Source organism: Euprymna scolopes, chromosome 29 (assembly GCF_053919585.1).
Source record: "Euprymna scolopes isolate OS-2025 chromosome 29, ASM5391958v1, whole genome shotgun sequence".
Classification (NCBI taxonomy): Eukaryota; Metazoa; Mollusca; class Cephalopoda; order Sepiida; family Sepiolidae; genus Euprymna; species Euprymna scolopes.
Genome location: NC_136510.1, coordinates 70,938,730 through 70,957,026, shown reverse-complemented (window position 1 = coordinate 70,957,026; position 18,297 = coordinate 70,938,730). Strand labels below are relative to the sequence as shown.

At 35.5% G+C, this 18,297-nt stretch overlaps 1 long non-coding RNA gene across 1 annotated transcript; it reads right to left on the bottom strand.

Moving 5' to 3' along the window:
* Positions 1–1,177: 1,177 nt before the first annotated feature.
* On the bottom strand, positions 1,178–16,735 carry LOC145252707 (uncharacterized). The gene is made up of 2 exons (XR_013863650.1): positions 16,471–16,735; positions 1,178–7,877 (listed from the first exon to the last, which is right to left on the bottom strand). It is a non-coding gene; the product is annotated as an uncharacterized LOC145252707 (long non-coding RNA).
* Between the last annotated feature and the right edge of the window lie 1,562 nt (positions 16,736–18,297).

Below are 18,297 nucleotides of genomic sequence, written 5' to 3'. Positions count from 1 at the left end.
AAAATAGAAAAAAGTAAAATAATATACACTTGTAAGCAATAAGTGTCATGTTGAAATGGCATTTATTCTGTCTGAGAATCTTATCTCAATGATTAGAAACCATTTCCATCTTCACACAAATAACGTTTCTCTTCTGCACAGATTTGCATGTTTCTTTCCTTGGTTCACACGATATATTGGCAAGATAGTTTTTTTTTACTTTATGCAGCACCTATGACTTGGACTGATGAACATCTTCCTAAGATTCCAGTCTCTTTTCAGGTGGTACATAAGACCTTCGTATTTAGTTACCTTGTCTCAGCTCTGTTTAAGAGAGCACTATTAGAGACAATGACTTTAAGTAAGGTTACATCTTTTTCCCTCTTGTTCCATTGTAGCTATAAGGATTGTATAGTCATCGTGGATGGTGTAGGACTTATTTTCAACAGTTCTTTTTAATATATGTTCCCAGAATTTGCTGTTACACTAGATATTCATTTTTTTTTTTTAAATAGTGTAGATATTTATACACTGTATCGTCACATTGCTCAGTAAAACCTTATAAACAGGATGTCAGGTTGTTCACACTTTATTTATGTGGCAAAACCTGCACTTGTTGCTAAGATTATTCATCTTAAAAGCATTGGTCATCAAGCCTTGATTTTGGGCAGCCATTATCATCCTCTCTTGATCATAACAGAAACATCCTTTTTGGTCCTCTGTTCGTCTGTCTGTACTTTTTACAATAACTACGTCTTGGAATTTTTGGTAATTTTGCACAAACATTAAACATGATACGAGTAAAAAAGTAACAGAACGGATTTTCCGGGAAAACTCCAGTTTCCCCCACCCCCGCCAAGAGTGCCTTTCGGGTTAAAATGGCTAATATTAACACTTTTGTACTTATTAAAAAAAATTAATGCCTCGGATTTTTATAAAACTTTCAGAAAAAGTGTAACTGATTTCTATATAATTTTGTTTGTCTAAACTTCGTGATCACTCTTGGTTGCCCTCAGGGGATCGTTTAGGGCTAATAAAAACACTCCATTTTTGGGACTATTTTACCATATTTGTCCAAAATTTTCTGTGTATGTCTATTTAGCAGTTTTGCATGGTGCTGAACTCAAATTTAAATATGTTAATACCTTGGGGACTTTTGGGGCTAAATGGGGGAGGGGGCAAATGATGGACTTAGCCATTGTTTTTTTTTTGCATGGTGCAGAACTCAAATTTAAATATGTTAACGCCTTGGGGACTTTTGGGGCTAAATGGGAGAGGGGAGGCAAATGATGGACTTAGTTATTTATTTTTTTGTATGGTGCAGAACTTAAATTTACATATGTTAAGGCCTAAAACTGCACCGTTTGTTCATTTCAACCAGGATTTGATGTCCCCTGGGGACTTTTAGGGCTAAATGGGAGGCGGTAAAATACTGAACTTAGTCATTCATTTTATGCCTCATTCATTGTGTACTCACAGGGGGTCATGCATACTTCACTAATCCTTTTTACAGAGCCTTCCTTATCTATATATCCCTTGAATAGTTCTATCATCATGGAATATGTTTTAGAAGTGTTGTATATCAGAAGAGAAGACAACATTGTTGCTGACTGCCTCAGCCAATGTGTGCAGTGACCATTGATCCATGTGATTTACCAACCATCAGAGAATCACAGAACATGGATGATGAACTTGAAAAATACAAAAGTCAGTTGAAAACTTATTAAATACAAGGGTCATCCATCTGGTCTGACTAATCAACATCTACTTCCTACATATCCAAACCACTACGCAGGAGGATTTTCACAACATCTCACATCCAGGACCTACATCAACAACCAAGTAGATAAAATTAAGATATTTTTGGCCAAACATGGACAGAAGTATATGGACTTGGGCAAAAAGCTCTCATCGATGTCAACGACACAAAATTTTCAGGTACACTAAAACAGAAACTACACCATTCTCCTTATCATCTTAGAGATTTGAAACACTTCACATTGATATCATTGGCCCATTACCACCCACCACTACATACGATGGTGTATACACATTTCCATCTAGATATGTACTTACATGCATTGATAGAACAACAAGTGTTCCAGCTACAGTAGAAATGTTTTCTCAATTATTAAATCATTTCTCTCTGATAGGTTCATAAGAGTAGTGGTTGATGGGCAGAAATCAGAGGCCCACAGTATTAATGCTTGAGTCCCTCAGGGGTCCATCCTGGGCCCAACTCTCTTCCTGATCTACATCAATGATCTCCCAAAACACATACTTAAATCATTCGTTGACATCTATGCTGATGACACGACCATCTATGGCAACACATCAAAGGCCGTAAATGACAAAGTTCTCACTAATTCTCTCTCCTCTGATCTTGAGCGCATGGTACAATGGGGGAAGAGGTGGCTGGTCACTTTTAATGCATCCAAAATCAAGCTTCTATCTTTACATCATCAACACTCTGATCCCTATCTGGCATCAATTGAAATGGATGGCTCTCGTCTTGGGGAGGCTCCATGTTTTGACAAGCTTCTGGGTTTGACCTTTACTCCTGATCTGAAATGGAACACGTACATAAAATCTGTTGCCAGGGACGCTGGGAAAATGGTGGGATCCTTCTACCGCTCCAGAAGATATCTCACTACTAATGCAATTCTCTTTCCGTATAAAAGCCAAGTACGTCCAAGGATGGAGTACTGCTGCCACATCTGGGCAGGAGCTGCTAAAAACAGCCTATCCTGCCTTGACAGAGTACAAAATAGACTTTGTGGTTTAGTGGGGGATGTCCTTTTCTCTTCCCTGCAACCTCTCTCCCACAGAAGAGATGTTGCGAGCCTGTCTTTGTTTTATCGTTATTTCTATGGCAGGTGCTCGTCTGAGCTCCAATCCCTCGCACCTCTCGCCAATCTTTCACGAGAAACACCCGTCTGGCTGAAACTACTCTCAATAATTTTCCCCACTCTTTATCTGTGCCTAAATCCAAACGTAGATTCCACGAGCAAAACTTCTTTCTTAGAACTGCACGCCAGTGGAACTCTCTGCCGCTTGCCTGTTTCCCACCTGACCACAACTTGGACGTCTTCAAGTCCAACATAAACAAATTCCTGACAAACCGTCCCCTTAAGTAAGACACTCTATCAAAACCCCGAATACTAATGATTACTACAATACTATCTCATTGATTACTGTATACGCAATAACCCTTATCCCTGAGTTGCCTTCGGGCCTTGATAAGTGGTCACCATGTAAAAAAAAAAGATGGGTGGAAGCCACACTTTTACAGAACACATCTGCTTCTGCCATCGCATTAGCCTTCTTAAACAAACAAATAACTCTTCCGTTTTGGCGTTCTATTCCACATTGTGACAGATCATGGTAGTCAGTTTTAAAGCAAACTGTACAAACACTACCATCGGATTTCATACACTCCCCACGACAGCATATCATCCTCAAACCAATGGGATTATTGAAAGGTTACATTGAACCCTAAAAGCTGCAATTATGACACGAAAGCAGTGTTGACTAGGTGCACTACCCATCATTCTACTTGGGATTAGAAATATGTCCAATGACCAAGATTTTTCCCCGGTTTCCACAGTTACAGGAACTCAACTACTCCTACCAAAACTTATAGTGGACCAGGAAGATTTGGATCTACATGGAGATGACATAAAAATGAATTGCCAAAGAAATGCAAAAGTTAGACATGGCCCTACTCTCAAAAGGACAGCTACATACGATGCAGAAAGCATTTATTCCATAAGATTTGAAGTCTGCCACCTATGTGTGGCTTCGAACAGATAGAATTTGAAAGCCACTAGAAGTTCCATACTCAGGTCCAAATAGGGTCATCCAAAGACAAAACAAACACTTCTAAATCGAAACACCATTCAGACAGAAGCAAACAGTTTTAATAGAAAAACTGAAACCAGTTAAATTCTGTGAGGCCAGCAACAATGGTAACACTGCTGACAAAAACACCAAATGGAGGACAATAACTTCAGGAGACACAGAATCTCAAACACAGGATGCACAAGACACACCACAAGAATCTATTGTCACACGTTCAGCCAGACGTGTTCACTTTGTGAGACACAATGATCATATTTACTACAATTAAAGGTTATAACCAAAATTCGCTCCCCTGCAAAAGAAACCTAAACACACTCCACAAGTAACCAGTACTCTTGCAATAGCTCCACTATTTTAAATGGTTATGTATTGTGATGTATCTACTAAGTCAAAAGAAAAAGAATAACACTTCACTTTGAATAAAGTAACAATAATTATTCATTGAAGAATTCTACATTCAAGCTTTTAATATTTGGTAAAATCTGGGCAATTTCAACCAAAGGTCAGTCTTACATCGAGTATGGAGAACAGAGTGAATCTCTGAAGTTCACTTATTCATTGACTTATATCGATAATCAGGGGAGCATAGCTCGGCTTCTCCTTCCCAATAGAATTTAACTCACAATTCTTGATAATACATTATCGTTTTAACTTCTTGCCACATTTACTGGTTCTAATATGTAAGGATCTGCTCTTCTGATACTGGAATGGTCAACGGATATTACAATATGCATTTTCTTTATTTCTTCTTCATCTATTTCCCATCTCCTCTTGTTAACCTGACAGGGGTAGTCCCCAAAATCACAAATGTGGTTCCATAATTTGTTATCAAAAGTTTCAACCACAGAAAATAAAGGTTATTGGCAGATAATTGAATTAATAATTATTGCAGTGAATGTGTGGTTCTTTTTCTCAGCTGTGACAATCAATCCACCTACTTGACATAAAAAAATTAGAAAATTCGATTAATGATGTTAACAGTGGGAATAGGTCTTTAGAAAATATCTTGTTCCAGATGTCAGTTTAGCATCCTAATTTTCTGGTCTATGATAAAAAAAAAAAACAGCCAATTTTTATTTCACAAATCCTTGAAAAGTGAATTTATTTATGGGCCAGAATAATCAAAAGGGGTTGAGAAAGAAACAAAATATTTCATTATCAAACTTCTACAAGCATTTAACACAGTTTCAACTTATTCTTTCTTTTATATTTTCCTTTCTTTCATTTTTCTGTCCTTTTTTCCTTTCTTTTCTACTTTCTGAATTTTGATGCTTGTGTTATATAACATATCTCACTCAGTTACTGTATTATCCACGCTGTTAAAAAGTGCAATTGCACACGCATTTCGCTGCACATTAAAATTTCAGTCACATACACAATTTTCATTATGCCTATGCATGCTCTGCGAAGAACAAAAACAAAATAGCATTCTCCATGCGGATGTAGCCGGCAACATACCACGTGATCGGAAAACGCGACTTACTGACCAATCAGAGACATAATAAATGAAATATTTTTTATCCGATTTGAGTCAAAGACCAATTACAGGCAGTTTTACCATCCTTGGGGATCGTCTCATCGTTGCGATCACCAACTTATTGTGAATATCTTGCCATCACCAACTTATCACAAGTAACTTGCCGACATCAATCAAACTCATTGCTACTGACAAAGACACCTCTACCGTTATAAATCTTATAAATCTTTGATTTGGTGAGAATAAAATATATATATTTAATTTTATTCAGTTATCTGTATTTTTCTTTCAACCATACACTTGTCTATTACACTTGTCTACGTGGCATATCAATCCTGTTTAATCTGTCAACATTGTAAGTTTCTAATTCAACCGTACAAGACATTTACGAGAATCTGGGTCATAATATGTAATATTTTTTAATCCGCTTGTGAGTAACCCTGATCTTGACCAACTACAATGAGTTTTTCCTCATCAAATGGAAGTCTTCCACTCTTGAGCCATTGAAGAAAAGCATCTCTGTCTATATACTCCTGGTTTATCCTCTCCAGGAACTAACTCGCTCTCCTATGTTGTTTCCATCCTTGTTTTTATCTCCTACCCTATCTATATCTTTCTTTATTTTCTTGCAATCTATGTTGCTTGTTCATCATATACGTCAGGAGTATTCTTGAGCATGACACCCACAAGTTTTCAGCAAGCTTTTTGATTGAGTTTTTTTGTGTGGGTACTCAAGTGATACTTTAAACCGGAAGTTGTTGTGAATGATAAATGACAAATTTTACAAGGATAAGGTTTTTCTCCAGTGTGTGTTCTCACATGGACTTGCAAATTACCTTTGGTTAGAAATGAAGAGCCACACACTTCACAAGAGTAAGGTTTTTCTCCCCTGTGTACACGCATGTGTGTAGTCAAAACAGATTTGACTGTGAATGATGAATCACACACTTCGCACGAATAAGGTTTCTTTCCAATGTGTGTTATCATGTGAGACTTAAAAGAATAATATGTCATAAATGTTGAGCCACACACTTCACAAGTATAAGGTTTTTCTCCTGTGTGTATTCTAAGATGACAGTTTAAGTTAGATTTTGTTGTAAAAGACAAACCACAAACTTTACATGAATAAGGTTTATCTCCATTGTGTTTTCGCATGTGGCATTTTAAGTCAGAGTTTTTTGTGAACGATGCTTTGCACATGTTACAAGAGTAAGTATCACCAGTATGCCTGCGCATGTGGCATTTTAAGTTAGAGTTTGTTGTAAATGACGATCCACAAACTTGGCAGGAGAAAGGTTTTTCCCCAGTGTGTGTTCGAATATGTGATTTTAATGTGTTGTTGCTCGCAAATAATGTGTCACAAATTTGACATGAATATGGTTTCTCTCCTGTGTGTGTTCTTACGTGCGTCTTTAATGTATCCTTTGTCGCAAAACAGGTGCCACATGCTTTGCAAGAAAAGGGTTTCTCTCCTGTATGAGTTCGCATGTGTTTCTTTAAAACAGATTCAACTGTGCACGATAAGCCGCAAAGTTCGCATAAATATGGTCTCTTCGTTTTTTTACTCATTTTATTTTAGTTCTCTATTGATTTCTTTATGATTCCAGGTTGAAAATATTCAAAAGATTAGAATCACTGAATTCCAACAATTGAAGAGAGCAAATTTAATATAGTCATATCTTGCTACGATGTGCAGACCGTTTTGATCATTATTGATATCATCAGGCAAGAAAAGATTTTGAAAATTAAAAAAAAGTTGAAGAACTTTTTAACATTTTAGAGGAGGAAATATTTTACCATGTCTAACATGTGGCATAGTTTAAAGGTCTTATATATATATATATGATTATTAATGAGGTTATGTTTCCTTATATTTTAGTCATTGTGCAACCATACTGAAGAGATCTCATTTGAACTTTTGTGATTATTCAGTGTTTAACAAAATTCATTGTACATTAAGCCACAAAGTTTGCATAAATAGGGTCTAACTGTTTTTTTAACCATTTTATTTTAGTTCTCTATTTGCTTTCTTAATGAGGTGTATATATATATATATATAGTTATATATAGTTATATATATATATTTAATCGTTCATTTAATGATTGTCTCTGCTTTGCAACTCTTGGGTAAGTAGCAAAGAAATATGGAAACTATTCATTATAGTTTAATTTCCATGTTGTGTTTGCTTGGTTTTGTCAGACTGCAGGATCGTTTAACTTGTTTCTTTATATGGGCCAGTGTATAACCATACTGAGAGGATCTCATTTGAGGTTTCAATACTGTGTTATATTTATTTGATTATTTGGTCAGTGGTTACTTCTAAGAGAAAGTATCTACATGTCAGTATGTTCTGATAAACCTCAGTAACAAAAACCAAATCCACTCAAGAATAATGTGTAGTAGGCATTCAAATTGAATGTCTTTAAATGCTTGTAAATGATGAGGTTTTTTTCATGTGTGTCCGATTGGTCTTGTTATTTAGTGAAGTTTATTCATTTACTTTCAAATAAGTTTTCTATTCCAAATTTTTGCATACAGCTTTTTCGTTTTCACTGTTCCCTGTAAATGAAAAAAATAATTATTTACAACCTGCACATTCAAATATAAAGCAGATAACAATCACTAAAACATTAATTACAAATACATTTTTTTATGACAGTTTTTAACATTAAGTATTTGCATAACTTGGAAAGAACCCTATTTTGACATTTTTATTGAATGCAAATGTTGAATGGTGATTGAATAAAGATAATATTTTAGTTTTTGGAATCCTTCGAGAAGAGGTTTCATAATTTCTTTTGCGGACTGTTATCTTGATCTTTATAGTTGTTGTTGTTTCGGGGCTCATGGCACAGAGGTGTGCACTGTCTGAAAATAGCGGTTTCAGTCCTATCTAAATAAGCCAGAGGATTAGTTGGCCAAAACATGCTGAGACAACAATTACGGAAGGTAGTAATTACTGGAGATACAGTTATAAGGCTCAGCATTTCCTATTATTGTAAATAAACACCTGTCTATTATTATATTAAGGTAAAAGTAAAAACTGGATAGTGTTTTGTACAATTTATATTTAAAATTGAGAAATAAAAAATTTTAGCATTAAAGAACTGATTAGCTCAATTTTGTTTTTGATTAGATAATTTTTCTTTCAATTATTCAATGTGATTATTTTTATCTTGTTTCAACTTTTGCCACCTTGAGTAACTCCAAATTATGTTAGTGTTGTGATAGAATCCACCTAATTAGCATACATGGAGTGTCAACCATATAAATATGGTTGGTACTGTAAAGACGGGAGAGACCCAACAAGAGACTCAGAGAGACAACGAGATCGAGAGTCGATGACTACCCAGCCGACACATTCTCCAGGGACAGTCTCCCATGATTATATCAATGGACTCTATGTAAATATTGTATATACTTTCTTGCTCTCAATATATCCGTTCTATTTTACTTTTGTGTTGTAGTTATTCATTTCCATGTGTTCAGTCGAGTTTCAACAGTTAGCCACAACAATTTAGGAGTCATTATCCAATTTTAATCAATATGAAACTGATAACAGTGTTGATTTTTATGTGAAAAATGTGAAAATATCCATGAAAAAAATATTTGTTTTAAAAATGAACAAATTTTGGATTGGACACACATACGTTCACTTTTATTATATGAAGTAATGAATATGAAACATCCGGGTTCCTCTTTAGAAGAATATGATTGGCTGGTAAAGACTTGAATATAGACTGGAAGAGACATAAAAAGTATGCTGGAAACCTCACACTAAGGTTAAACCATGAACACTATCCAGAAGAGTGACTTATTAAAATTACCTGAATATGATAGGCAAGATCACTTAGTTACTTCAAACAAATATATCTATATATAGATTAAAAGTCATAATAGCATCTCCAATACAGAATAATGCTTAAGAAATTGTCTTTAAAATACAATTTATATCTGCAAAAGTCTAAAAACAAATTAGTATTGGAACATAATCAGTAAAACTCAGAATAAAAATATTTGCAATGATATTAACTAGAAAATCCTATCTAAAAAATAACACGGCTCATAAACTGCGCAAGTACACCTTTTAAAAAAGGTACTAATCCAAGATATGGACTGTGCTACTTTTTTTAGATGGAATTTTCAAATTAGATTCAGTTTTTACAATATTTTTTGTTCATTAAATTGTTAGGTGAAAGTACAGAATAGTTTAAAAAGAACACCCTTCCCCATGTGCAGAATAAGTTTCTAAATAAATAATGCTTTATTTCAGCCTGGTCTATATTCTGCATAAGTATCTACAAAAAATATTGGTTAACCACAGTAAAAAGCTAGAATGATCTGGAAATAAGAGATTGTTTGAAGTTAAATATAAATAACAAACTGATCCCTCATTCTAAATTCTAATATTTTTTTCGCCAAGTTTTTCAAGGTGTTTACATGTTCAACTAAAACAATGAAAATCTTTTTTTTTCTTTTTGAAGAGGCTGATTTAGTTGAGAATGTTAATCTACAATAATACGCCTTTCCCCCTTTTTTTTTTACCCTAACCTAAATCCCAAAAGAATTTCTGTTAGCATTTGTTACATTTTGTTTTTTCCGATGACACCATTTGAGGAGGCAGTATGTGATTAGTTCTTCAGGAGGCTGAGCAGCTGCTGTTACTAAGGTTACATCCAATATGTCTTTGCAGTCGTCTGCTTTAATATCGCCTGTCTAATTAGATTTTTCATCAGCTTTCAAATCGACCATTTTCCGTTTGGGTGCTTATCGAGATTGGCACTAATGGCGACAATTAAAAGTAAAGATAATGCAGAAAAGTCTGTAAGATGTACATACCAATCATGAACGAAGATGAAATATTCCAAAAACATGTAATTTGATCAAATAATTTTTTTTTTAATTATTAAAAAAAAATCAAATTTCACTGTCCATAAGGGAGAAAAAATGTAGTATTATTTTACTTTATATATTAGATAATAAGGTATTATTTTACTTCAAGGCCCGTCTCACGTTCGTATAGAAAAATATATTTTTTTTTGTAAATTTTGGTGTGCTTTAAAAGAATATGATAACTGTTTCCATTGCAAATTTACTTTTTGCATAATATTAACCCTTGAACCCTGGGACTATTTTCCACCATTTATCAGCCTTCGTTTATGCTATGCGCGGTAGCATAAATGAAAGCTGTTAAGTGCACACTCGCATACCAAACTGCTTTCTCGCATAGCATAGTAATCTTTGGCGAACAATTTAAAATTAGAAGAAAAACAATATATATATTAATATATACAGATATTAAACAATGTAATTTTATGTTATCAGTGGTAGCCAGATTTTTGACACGCGTGTGTCAAAAATCTGCACGCATTTGCGCGTACAGAAATGGCCACCACTGATAACATATAGAATTACATTGCTTAAGATCTGGGAAAGTACTTGTTTGCAGCAAAAATATGAGCATGCTTGCATGTATAGAAATGGTCACCACTAATAACATAAGGAATTATATTGTTTAATATCCTAAAAACTACTTGTTTGCAGCAAAATATGAACATGCTTATGCATACAGAAATGGTCACCATTGATAACATAAGGAATTACAGTCATACAGATTATTCTTCATTTTTGTTTTTCAATTTTCTCGTATCTTTATTGAAGCAGTATAAAACAAAAAAAAACTTTTAGCCAATAAACAAACAAAAAATGCCCGGTCAGAAAGTGGGTGCTCATTTTAAGTTAAATTTACATGGAAAAGTGATCACCCATTTTTGGTAAAAGTAATTTCTTCATATCAGGAAAACTATTACGGTCAATTTTTATGACATGCCCCAGCGTATTATAAGCACCCCAACCTCCCCATGTTAAGAACGGGTTCTGGAATAAACATCCCCCAACCTCAAAAGCCGTTCTTAACATGGGGAGGTTTGGGTGTTTATAATACACTGGGACATGTCGTAAAAATTTACCACTATTTCTCTGCGATGGAAACGGTTAGCAGATTCATTTTTAGCACATCAAAATCTAAAAAAAAAAAAAAAGAAGTTTTCTATACGAACGTGAGACGGGTCTTAAAGTAATATTTTACCAAAAATAGCTGCGATGGTAAGATCAAGGGAAGACAACCAATTTTCGTTTCAATTTATTTGTTTATTCTTTATTTTTTGGATAATCTCAGAAAGACAACAGAAACGTAAGATTTAAAACCAAACAATAACTTATTAGCATAACATGTATTTTTTTTTTTATCCTTCTACAGTTTATCGTCGGAATAGAAACGTCATTTTTTTCGATCACCTCTCATTAGAATCAGAGGGAGAAATCAGTATTTTAAACTATGGCCGAAGGAGGAAATAAATAACAAAAAATTGGTATTATTTTACTTTAAGGCCTGTCTCACGTTCGTATAGAACAAAATATTTTTTTTGTAGATTTCGGTGTGCTAAAAACGAATCTGCAAACCGTTTCCATCGCAAAAAAATAGCTTTCATGATATGAAGAAATTACTTTTTCAAAAAGTGGGTGATCACTTTTCTATGTAATTTTAACTTAAAATTAGCACCCACTTTCTGGTCACCGGAGAGAGGGGACATTTTTTTGAGTGATTATTGGCTAAAAAGTTTTTTGTTTCATTTCTTTTGCATGGTATTAACCCCTGAACTCTGGGACTATTTTCCATTTCACAGCCGTAGCCTTCGTTAACACTATGCGCGAGCATAAACAAAGGCTGTTGAATGTGCACTCGCGTACCAAACTGCCTTGTCACAGTGTAGCATTGGCAAAAATTTTAAATCAGACGAAAAACAATTACTTTTCCAAATATTAAGCTATGTAATTCTCTGTTATCATGGGTGGCCATTTTTGTACGTACAAGCACGCACACATTTTGACGCATGTGTTGCGGGGGCTGTTCTTCCGAAGACAATCGACCCAACAACTAACAAGCTGGACACAGGCAGAAAACCTGTGAGTAGGCAAAGAAGAATGACAGACACAGGATATTTGTTTAAAGGATGAAAGATCGCCTTTTTATTTGTCAGAAATAAATATGGTAGGAACTGGTCTGCTGGACGTTGGAGTGATCTGGAGGTGGTGATCAGGTCAGGAACTGGGGGCCTAGAATGGAGCGGTCTAGGAATGGTGTCCGGGATTGGAACAGGGAGGCAGCAGACTGCAAAGCAGAACCGAACTACACAGGAGGAAGGCTGAGTGCTGCAGGCAGCAGATGCAGGAAGCTGAAGGCTGCAGGCAGGAGGTGTAGGAAGCTGAAGCTGCAGGCAGGAGATGCAGAAAGTTGAAGGCTGCAGACAGGAGGTGCAGGGAGCTGAAGGCTGGAGATGCAGGAAGCTGAAGGCTGCAGGCAGGAGGTGCAGGAAGCTGAAGGCTGCAGGCAGGAGATGCAGGAAGCTGAAGGCTGCAGGATCGCTGGAAGCTGCAGGAGGTTGAGGCTGCAGGATCACTGGAAGTGGCAGGAGGCAACAGGCAGTAAAACAAAGAGGAAGGTCTTTCGTAGGAACCTGGCCCTGAAGAGGGCTTTTTGAATTACTGCTGTTGCGGCTGTTGGGCTGAAGCTGAGGCGGCTGCTGCTGGATTCGGTCGACGTGACTGGTAGCGTCAGTCGTCGTTCAGGCGCCTCCTCCTACTCCCTGGCCAGCCAGGGCTAGCGCCTGGCCGAAGCTGCAGGTTGGCCATCAACGTGCTGTACTTATGAGAAGTACACATGCCGGTCTCAGAGAGAGAAAACAAATGAATAGAATTAATTCTCCACCGAATCAAAAACAACCAAAAGAATTTCATGTGCAAATTGATTGTGTTTATGTTCGATTCAGCTAGGAATCAAAGTTTCTACTAACTATTTTCATGGAGAAAAGTTGAAATTAAGTTTACTTCACCTCAGTTTGACTTGATAAGACGCTTATTTGCTGCTAGGCAGTGTACATGAGATTGTTCACCGATGAAAAAAATGGCCAGTATGGCAAAACATAAGCTATGATGTGAGCGCACCGCGACAGGGCCCTCTCCCTGGATAATTGATAATTACCAATTAATAATATTTTTGTGTCTTGGCAGGGTTGGTTGAGAATGATTGGTGACTGCAAGTGGGTCTACACAATTGTCTGTCAGTCTGCAAGTGAGTCTGCAGAGTGTGTGGTCTGGTTGAAATTGATGTGTGAGTGCAAGTGAGTCTGCACAATTGTTCGTTAGTCTGCAAGTGAGTCTGCAGAGTGATGAGGTTGAATGCGCTGAGATGTGTGCAAGTGGGTCTGCACAAACTTAGTCTGCAAGTGTGTCTGCAGAATCTAAGTGATTAGGTTGAGTGTGCTGAGTGATGTGCAAGTGAGTCAGCATGTGTTGATTGTATGGGCTGTGTTGTGGAGATGATAGTCAAAATTGGTAGTACACTATGATCGAAGTCAGTTGCGCAAGTTTTTTTTTTTGCAAGATTGTTCACTGATGAAAAAAAATGGCCAGCATGGCAAAACATAAGCTACGATGTGAGCGCACCGTGACATGTGAAATGGGATATAGTCCCAGAGTTCAGGGGTTAATGCGCTTGCGCATACAAAAATGGTCACCCGTGATAACATATAGAATTATATGGTTTAATATTTGGAAAAATACTTGTTTTTCATCTAATTTTAAATTTTCGCCAATACTACACTGTGACAAGGCAGTTTGGTACGCGAGTGCACATTTAACAGCCTTCTTTTATGCTCGCATATAAACATAAACGAAGGCTAGGCTGTGAAATAGAAAACAGTCCCAGAGTTCAGGGGGTTAATACCATGCAAACAGTAAATTTTCGATGGAAACGGTTACCATATTCTTTTAAAGCACACCGAAATCTACAAAAAAATATTTTGTTCTATACGAATGTGAGATGAGCCTTGAAGTAAAATAATACCGATTTTTCTTTATTTTTTTATTTCATCGCGTCTTCGTCAGAAAAAGAAATCGAAAAAAACTTTTAGCTAATAAACACACAAAAAAATGCCCCCTCTCTCAGGTGGCCAGAAAGTGGATGCTAATTTTAAGTTAAATTTACATGGAAAAAAAATTAAGGTTTGCATTACATTTTTCGAGTAGTTCTAAGCTTGGAAAGACAGGGGGTGGGTCGAATTAATTCACCCCCCCCCATTTTGAAATGTCTAATAAAAAGTAAATAATTAATTTATTCACCAAAGTGTTATATATCACAAATTGAAGATAAAAGATCAATAAATAATATATTCAAATTTAAAACAAAAAAAAGTAGTGTTTTTTAGAAATTTACCTGTAAAGTCCGAAGTTTAAAACCTTTTTTTTAAAAAAAACACGTCGTTTGTTTGTTTGTTTTTTTAAATGAAACCTTGGTCCTTGCTCCTTTAATCGAAAAAAAAAAAATTGGGGGTTGAATTACATTTTTCGAGTAGTTATAAGCTTGGAAAGACAGGAGGGGTGGAATTATTCAATATTTTTCACAAAGTTTCTGACACATCTAATCAGTGATCGCCCACTTTTCGAAAAAGTAATTTTTTCATATTATGAAAACTATTTTTTTGCGACGGAAACGGCAGATTCGTTTTTAGCACACCGAAATCTACAAAAAAAAATATATATATATATATATATATATTGTTCTATACGAACGTGAGACGGGCCTTGAAGTAAAATTTTACCAAAAAATTAAACTAGATATTAATTACTTCTGGACAAAACTATGAAAAAAGTAAATAAATAAAGTGAAAGAGAACATACATCCGTAATTGGAAACGTTTCGATTTAATTAATGAAAACGGAAAGTTTTTCATGAAACGTATATATATTTTCATTATTAAAAACAGAAAATGAAAATGACATATTCATAATTATTTAAACTAGGCGAGTGCCATTTGTAAACCAAACCATTTATTGTATAAAAACGTATCAAAATATAATTGTATAAAAATATATCAAAATATAATTGAAAAGTCTGCGTAAGAAAATATTATTTTAATAAAACTATTCTGTATTTTTTATTTTTTGTTATTTATTTCCTACTTCGATTATAGTTTAAAATACTGATTTCTCCCTCTGATTTTAACGACAGGTGCCCGAAAAAAAATGGCGTCTCCATTTTCAGCGATAAACTGTAGAAGTACCTTTTTAGGGTTTGTATTACTGTACACAGATTTGAAAAAGTTGTCAAAAAACAAATATATAACAAATAAATGTTATCAAAAGCAAAATAAGTTACTTTTCTACCAAACTGGATATATTTTTCATGTTTTTATTCAATGTAACATGTTTATTCAGCTCGAAAAACATACAGTGTTTACCGATGTATTGTAAAATTCAAGATGGCGTCTGATTCTCTCTTTAACACGGTAAGTTTGGGAAAAGGTTTATTAAATAAAAACCCAGATAAAATACTGTTAAAAACTCGCTCAATATATGTTATGTTACCGTGACATAGGTTGACATATATTCGGCGGGTTTTTAATAGTATTTTGTATAGTTTTTTATTTATAACACCTTTTCCCAAACTTACCGTGTTAAACAGAGAATCAGACGCCATCTTGAATTTTACAATACATCGGTAAACACTGTATGTTTTTCGAGCTGAATAAATATGTTACATTGAATAAAAACACGAAAAATATATCCAGTTTGGTAGAAAAGTAACTTATCTTGCTTTTGATAACATTTATTTGTTATATATTTGTTTTTTGACAACTTTTTCGAATCTATGTGTACAGTAATACAAACCCCCTTTTTATCTTTATTTTTTCAGAAAATAAAATTTTCAAATTATGACAACATTTTTAGAAGGGTTGTTTTATATAAGTGCCAGCCTGAATAAGCACTTCGGTTTGTTTCGTAAATCGTAATCGGAAATATTCGGGCCGATAGGTATCCCCTACTGATTCTATACAAGCACCAAAATCAAGAGAGTTGTGATTTAATCGGAAATAGACCACTAAGCTAAAAACGTAGCAATTTTACTGCTGTTATTTTTTGATAAATCAGTTAAATTTAATTTGTGAAAATTTAGAAGTGAACAAAGCTAATTTGAATGTGAAATTCTGTTTGTCCGCCATCAAATTGAAAAATTATGACAACGAACTCGAAGAAATCACAACTCAATCGTAATATTTTATAAAATGAGCACAATTTACATGATTTAACTTACCTTAATTATTTATTTCTTCTACTGTGGTTATTTTATTTATTTATTTAATAATAATAACATTTTAATTAAAGTAAACGTTTTACAGTTAAACTTTTCCAATAAAGAAATTCTAATTATGGGGGGAAAATATAAGAGCCAGCAAGGGAGAGAATCCATTGTAAGAATCGTTCTTCTTGATAGAGTTATTGTTCTTGACACTTCCAGCCGTATTGGAGATATGTATGTTGATCAGCCTAAGGTACGGGTAAAAATGGCAGAGAAAAAATAGGGGGACATAGATTAGATAACCGGTTTATCATAATTTTTTGAGGTTTCCGACTACTTTTTGATTGTATTGGAAAGATTAAAGACTAAAGTTAATTTCGGTAAAACAAATTTCACGGTTATTGTAAAAATGGAACGGAAATTTACATTTCGTTCCGTTTTAATTTTAAAAATTTTTTATTATGCCCCCAAGAAACGAAATAAATCGAAAGAGTAACATTCAACAATCATACTTATATATATATATATATATATATATATATATATATATATATATATATATATATACACGAGGGGTGTGCAATAAGTAATAACCCTGACCCACTTCCAGTTGTCTGATCTAGCTGAAATTTTGCATGTGCAATGATTTATATCTCTACGAGTTATGTGGCAAATTACAGCTCTGAACTAATTGTGGTTTCTGTTTTACAGGTGTTTGAACTGAGTCAGGTGTGAAATGGAGCCTGTTGAATGTCGAGCAGTGATCTGTTTATTTTTTTTGTATTTGAAAGGACGCACACCACAGGAGACTTTTGATGAAATGAAAGAAACTTATGCTGATAATACCTCATCATATGACCTTGTAAAACGCTGGCATCGTGAATTCAAACATGTCCGGAAGTCTGTGGAAACAGCTCCCACACCTGGTCGCCCCCCTCCCTTCTGTCCGTCAAGTTGAGGCTGCAGTTTTGGAAGATCGGCGCATTACTATTCGCTAAATAGCCCAAGATGTCAAGATTAGTACAGGGTCTGTGGAAACTATCATTCATGACCATTTGCATATGTATAAGGTGTCTGCCAGATGGATTCCCAGGTTGCTCACACCATTCCAGAAGCGAGAATGCGTCGAGTGCTCGAGAATGAATTTGGAGATGTGCCAAGAAGATGAGTGAAAGTTTTTCAAAAGACTGATTACACAGGATGAAACCTGGGTCCATCACTATGATCCAGAGACCATAGCTCAGTCAATGCAGTGGAAGCACTTGGACTCACCACCTCCAAAGAAGGCAAGGGTCGAGGCCGCCAAGATATATTATTAATATTAATGTTAATAATATCTCGGCGGCCTCGCAAGGGTGCAGTCCTCCGCTTGCAAGGTCATGCTCACAGTCTTCTGGGATCAGGACGAAGTAGTGATGACAGATTTTCTGACAAAGGGTACCACAATTACAGGAGCCTATTATGCTTCACTTTTGAGGAAATTAAGGGAAGCTATCAAAATCAAGAGGCGGGGCAAGATCAGCAAAGGTACCCTCCTCCTGCATGACAACGCTCCGGTCCACAACTCGCATGTTGCCAGATCAGAAGCACGGGGTGTGTGGTTATGAAATCCTTCCCCATCCTCCCTACTCTCCTGACCTTGCACCCTCTGACTTTCACTTCTTCCCAGCCATGAAGTTGTTTTTGAAAGGAAAGCGTTTCCCAGATGCTGCACCCTTGATTTCTGAAGTCACGTCGTGGTTGGAGGATCAACCTGGGGTGTTTTACAAAAATGGTCTCCAGAGCTGCATCAAACGATGGGAGAAATGGATAACTCTGGGTGGTTCCTATGTAGAGAAAGAC